The sequence below is a fragment of the Monodon monoceros genome, unplaced genomic scaffold (genome assembly GCF_005190385.1).
Source record: "Monodon monoceros isolate NGI ecotype Baffin Bay Population unplaced genomic scaffold, NGI_Narwhal_1 Super_Scaffold_21, whole genome shotgun sequence".
NCBI lineage: Eukaryota > Metazoa > Chordata > Mammalia > Artiodactyla > Monodontidae > Monodon > Monodon monoceros.
In genome coordinates, this window is record NW_021703778.1 from 23,924,004 (window position 1) to 23,930,441 (window position 6,438).

General features: G+C 45.4%; 1 non-coding gene across 1 annotated transcript; it reads left to right on the forward strand.

Annotated features, from left to right (window-relative positions):
• Nucleotides 1–2,787: 2,787 nt before the first annotated feature.
• LOC114905258 lies at nt 2,788–2,894 on the forward strand. The gene has a single exon (XR_003796120.1). It is a non-coding gene; the product is annotated as a U6 spliceosomal RNA (small nuclear RNA).
• The last annotated feature ends 3,544 nt before the right edge of the window (nt 2,895–6,438 follow it).

A 6,438-nucleotide genomic window follows, 5' to 3' on the forward strand; every position in this document is an offset into this window, starting at 1 on the left:
TGACCTCCTCTTAACTAATTACTTCTTCAAGGACCCTATTTCCATAGAAGGTCACATTCTGAGGGACTGGAAGTTAGGACCACAACCTCTATTTTTGGGAGACACCGTTCCACCCATAAGACACGTGGAAAGAGAGATTAGTCCCTAAATGATGTTTGGATAACTGGCGAACCTTTAGGGGAAAAACGAATTCCTTAATTTCTTACCCACTCCTTACACTAAAAGGCCAAAGGGATCTAAGTTTTAAATGTGAAAAGTCATTAGCACAAACACTTCTGTGCAGGCATGGTTTGAAGAGCTTTACACGTAACAAAACTGAATCCTCACAGCAACTCTGCTATTGTCTCTGTTTTACAGCAACAGAAACTGAAGCACAGACAAGTTAATTAATTTGCCGGAGGTCACACAGCTGGTAAGCACTGGAGCTGGTTCCAGAGTCCAGCTGGTTCCTGGAAGCTTGGTTCCAGAGTCTGTGCTCTTGACCAATTTTATATGATTTTGGGGGGGGGGGGCGCTGTGTTGGGTCTTCATTGCTGCGCGCAGGCTTTCTCTAGTTGTGGCGAGCCGGGGCTACTCTTCGTTGCGGTGCGCGGGCTTCTCAGCGGTGGTTTCTCTTGTTGTGGAGCACGGGCTCTAGGCATGCGGGCTTCAGTAGTTGTGGCTCGTGGGCTCTAGAGCGCAGGCTCAGTAGTTGTGGCGCATGGGCTTAGTTGCTCTGTGGCATGTGGGATCTTCCTGGACCAGGGCTCGAACCCGTGTCCTCTGCATTGGCAGGTGATTCTTAACCACTGTGCCACCAGAGAAGTCCCAATTTTACATGATTACTACAGTCTTGGAAGAGGGCAGTTCTAAAGTCCATTTCTTTAATGGTCGTATGTAGTGTTTAAAATTTTGTGATAGGGACTTCCCTGGCAGTCCAGTTAAGACCCTGTGCTTCCAATGCAGGGGGCACGGGTTGGGTCCCTGGTCAGGGAACTAAGATTCCACATGCCTTGTGGCTAAAATAAAATAAAATAAAATTTTGTAATAGATATGCATCACTTTAAAATTAATGGGAAAAGGGTTTTATCTTTCTCCTTTTCTTCTTTTCCTGCCCACATGCCCCTGCCCCTGCCCCTGCCCCTGCCAGGGCCGGATAGATGGTTAATCTGTTGGAGATTTGCAACTAAAGGAACCCAGAAGCTTCTAGGATGGAGTGTTTGCTGTAGAACTGCTCTCTTATATCTGGAATTCTCTGTCTTCCTTGGTGCCGAAACTGTTTCTGACTCGGCCAAATACAGATTTCTTTCACAGTTCTGAAGATGGCTGTGTGGGCTTTTCTAACCTTTCTTCTCCAGCATTAACCACTTACGGATCACCTGGAGAACTTGCTGAGCTGTAGCTCCTGGTGTTGGGAGGGGGATGAACCTGAGATCCTCCGTTTTCCAGCAGCCCCCAAGGGAGGCCTAGGCCATGTCCTTGGACCACACTGTGAGTTGTGAGGTCCAAACCTCTCCCTTCTCCATCAGCCCTACCTCCCATTTCTATTTCCCTCTGAAAATCGGGACTGCAGAACTTGAACTTGAAAAAGCAAAAAGGACCAAGGCTAAATCCTCTCCTAAGACTCTGTCTTCCCAACAAGCTCCTCTTGGGAGATGCCTGGGGAGAAAGAAAAATGAGAAAGGGAGTACAGAGCGTTCCTATTCAGCTTGTGGAAATGTGGGCCCGAGAAATAAAGCCCTCCGACACTTCCACATGGGAGACACCACTCAAAGCGAATTCGCCAAAAGCTGGGCTTCTGCCCATAGAAGCCAGATGGCCAAAAAATGACATGTCACCACACTGATAGTTTGGGTGCTTTGTCTGTTCATTCCCTTGGTCATTTTACTGGTTATTTGCTAAGTGGGGGTCCCTGTACCAGACACGCGTTTACTTTGTTATTAACAATAGAGAAATAATGTGGGGTCTTGAGCACAAAGTGTGTTAAATAAAGCATCTTATCCCTGTGCAAAACCAGCCATCACTGCCTCTTAGCAGATGAAGGAAACTCGCACATGATTTCCTGACGGTCACCTAAGCAAGGCAGCAGAGTCAGAGCCAGCACACAGCTCCAGGCTCTACTTTCTGCCAGTGCTTCGTAGCAGGGAAAGGAAGGGTACCAGCTTTTACGGATCCCCTGTACGCTGGGCAGTATGTCAGGCCCTTTATATAGGGGACATCATCAGAGCAGATAAGTGGCCAGAGTCAAGCTACTAACCCAATCTACTACTGTCAAAAGCAAACCGAAACCACAGTGAGGTATCACCTCATACATGTTAGGGTGGCTATTATCAAAACAACAACTGCAGCGAAAGACAGCAAGTATTGGTGAGGTTACGGAGAATTTGGCACCCTGGCACACTGTTAGTGGGAATGCAATGTAATGCAGTCTTTATGGAAAACGGTATGGAGGTTCCTCCAAAAATTGGAACTAGAACTACCGTATGACTCAGAATTCCAATTCTGGATGCATATCCACAGGAATTAAATTCCAGATCTCGGAGAGAGATAACACTCTCCTATGTTCACTGCAGCATCGTTCCAATAGCCAAGACATGGGAGTAACCTAAGTGTCCACTGATGAATGAATGAATAAAGAAAGTGTGATGTACACATACAACGGACTATTACTCAGCCTTCAATAAAGGAAATAAAGTCCTGTAACTGTGACAATACGGATGAACCTTGAGAACGTTATTCTAAGTGAAATGAGCCAGTCACAGAAGGACAAATACTGCATGATCCCACTTCTATGAGGAAATTAAAACAATGCTCCCTTCGGCAGCACATACACTAAAGCTGGAACGGTACAGAGAAGATTAGCATGGCCCCTGTGCAAGGATGACATGCAAATTCATGAAGCCTATTCCATATTTATAAAAAGCCCCTGTGCAAGGATGACATGCAAATTCATGAAGACTATTCCATATTTATAAAAAATAAACAGAAGCAGATTGTAGAATGGCTGTAGCCAACGGGTACACAAGACGAATAACTGCTAAGGCTGTGCTGTGCAACACTGTACACCGTTAACAATACGGTATTGTGCACGAAAAATCTGTTGAGGGTAGATCCCATGTTGCGTGTTCTTACAAAAAAAAAAGGATGTTTCTAGGAATGTGAGTTGTATGCATGAACCAGGACAGTGAGATTTCAGTGAAATCATGTGTTTACCACACTGCCATGCATAAAATATCCAATGTAAAGACACACGTAGAGGGACTTCCCTGGTGGCGCAGTGGCTAAGAATCCGCCTGCCAATGCAGGGGACATGGGTTCGAGCCCTGGACCGGGAAGATCCCACGTGCCACGGAGCAACTAAGCCCGTGCGCCACAACTCCTGAGCCTGCTCTCTGGAGCCCACGAGCCGCAACTACTGAGCCCTCATGTCACAACTACTGAAGCCTGTGCGCCTAAAGAAGCCACCGCAACGAGAAGCCCGTGCAGCACAACAAAGAGTAGACTCCACTCGCTGAAACTAGAGAAAGCCCGTGTGCAGCAACGAAGACCCAACGCAGCCAAAAATAAGAAGAGTCAGGTGCTGTGGGGGAAAAAATCATCTATATGGTCGCCAAAAAATTCCTGGTAAGTCAGGGGATTTGCAAATGGTACCATTGCCTAGGAGTTGATACTGAAAGCATTAAGCTATTTGACTTACACTATGTAAACAGATATTTACCCCGTGCTTATTACGTAAATACAAACGTGTTTTGGTCCTCAAGGAACTTACCCTCTAATTGGGAAGATAAGAAAAGCAGATATATAATTATTTCCTATTTTTCCAGCTGGGGGAGTTTGGACAAAAATATTCAAATTTCCTCTCCATTGTGGTAACTAGGATGGATGATGCAGTCAACCAGGACTGAGGGAGGAATGGTGAGATGGGGCCAACTTGGGGAAAAGGTCCCCCTGGCACGCTGAGAAGGGGATGCCTGCCCGTGACAGCGGCCTGACCGTCTTCATAGACGTCCCTTGCAGAGTCACCAGTAGGAGGACACCTCTCGGCCCAATTCAAGTTGTTTTTCTGATTCTGAGTAAACGCAGTTAGTGGCTTTTGTTCCCTGGATACTTGCTACTCCAATAAAATTGCTTATTTAAGTACGGTCTGAGCCCAATGTAGACTCCAACCCACACTCACCACGCTCCGTTTATGACAGGAGGGAATCCCTCCTCTCAGTGACATACACAAGCCCCAGATGGAGGGTGTTTTGCCACCTCCCGGAAACAAAAAGCTCTCCTTAAAATCAAGTTTAAATTACATTCCCGAATTCCTTTTTATTCTTTTGTAGAAAAGGCTAAAATCTTGAAGCTGCAGAAGTTCATCATTGCATGTCCCCCTGGTCATTAGCTCACTGCCCCCCCTCACTTTTTGTTTTCTCACTCTGCTCTCTGCAGCTACCCGGATCTCACGGACATGCAAACCCCTGCAGCTGAAACACTCAGCTCGCCCTGCAAAGGAAAGGAAAGCAGAGACAGTGTGTTCATTTAATACCTTCCAAGCAACTCCGTGTCTTCCTCCGGGATCACCCCCTTTCGCTCTTGAGCCTGCGCTTATGTACATGCCTGGCTCGAGCCGCAGTTAAACTTTCACACACAAAAATCAGAATAGCAATCCCCAAGGGCCCTTGATCCCTTTCCAGCCTGACTAGCATCATGCAGGGCAAACGGTCCAAGTTGGCTTGCCCAGAAAGTGGAAAGGTTGTGTTATGGAAACACTGCCTGGTGTCATGGCAACAGAGCAGATAGCATCCCCCACGCCTGCCTCCATGGATGTGTGTCTAAGACATGACGGCAAAGGACCAGCCACATTCAGAATCAATCTTATTTTAGGGAGGAATTAAGTCTCCATGTCCTTTGGATGATGAATGATTGCAACCCCAAGGGCCATATCTATAGAGACAGTCACAGGAAACAAACAAAAAAGACCCATGACTTGCTTCAGTTCATCCTTCATCAGAATATAATATATAGTTTTATTTTTACATAAGGAGGAGAATTTATGTCAGACATTCATCCTGTTCTTTGTACATGATCTTATTGAGTGTTCACCACCAGCCACCCATGCATACGCTATTTGCACAGTGTTGTAGGACACTCCATGAGGTTTATTCCTAAGAAAGCAACGGTCTCTGCCCTCAGGTGTCTATCCTCAAAAGTGCAAAAAATAAAATGAGGCTTCTCCTTGAACCTCAATCTTTGCTTTAAAAATAGGGAGGGAGTGAAATGGTTGCCTAGCATATTAGAATAAACATTTTCTCACCTTTTAATCAATCACATAGTTGTTAATTGTCAACTAAGGATGGAGAAAAAAAACATCTGTTATCTGGAATGGAAACCTTGTACAAACCTGGTACAAACAAATTGGCATGTGCTTTAGGCAAATACAGAGAAACTGTAGAATTAAACAGGTAGAACATAACTGGAAAAGTGGAACTTGACCTGAAAGCAGCACATTATATTCTAAACAAAGAAGAGCTGAATTTGATGATCCACTCTTGGATAAGTAATGTGATCATTCCATTCCTGTACAACTCGTTCTGGTTACAGTGCATCCCAGGCCCCCAGTCCTTCTCCTTCTTGCCTCCAGGGTGCCCACCCCTGCGAAGCACGGCTTGTGGTCTGTTTCTCACTTCTAATCAGGACGTATCCTCCAAGTCCCAACAAGAGCGGTTCTGCCCTGCCCCCTCTGCCAAGAACAGAAGACAGCTGGGAGCAGTGTTATTAAGCAAAGAGATGGGAGGAGAACAAATACATATTCTCTCCCCATTGGGCTTTCAGATTAAGAAAGATGCATAACCCTCCATCGGTAGAGAAAACTAAGCCTCAATAAGTCAATGGAAATTACCTGTGAAAGTTCATAAGTGTAACATTAGGTAGAGCTGGATGATTTTGTTGAAAGGACTTTTAAACTCCTTCTAAACAGATGAATGTCAAGGCTCACCATCACTGACTTCCCTAAGTCCAACCAGCATGAACTTGACCTGACAGTGACTTTATTCCCACCCACTCCCAGTTTTTGGAGCAAGTTGAAAGAGTCATTTCTTCCATCCTCTGGCCATCTGCTCTCCTCCCGCACAAAGGGAGTCAGTGAGGAGTGCCCCCGCCCCAGATTCCATTAATTCTGACCCTTCCCAGCTTCTTTATATTTTTACCACCCCAGAGTTACATGGCTAGTGCCTTTCATGCTTAATTCCAAGCAATCGTGAAACATCCAATTCTTTCTATCTTCAGAAATACAAAGCCAGGACGGCAGGAAGATCAGAAAAGCAAGAAGACAAATCTGACATTTATTTTCTTGTTTTTGAAGGACATCACAGCACTCAAATGAGATGTCAGATTTGTAAATAGGTCATGGGGCTGCAGTTTTCTTCCATGTTGGTATGTAACCCATGGAGACGAATTTTACACTGATGTAATGAA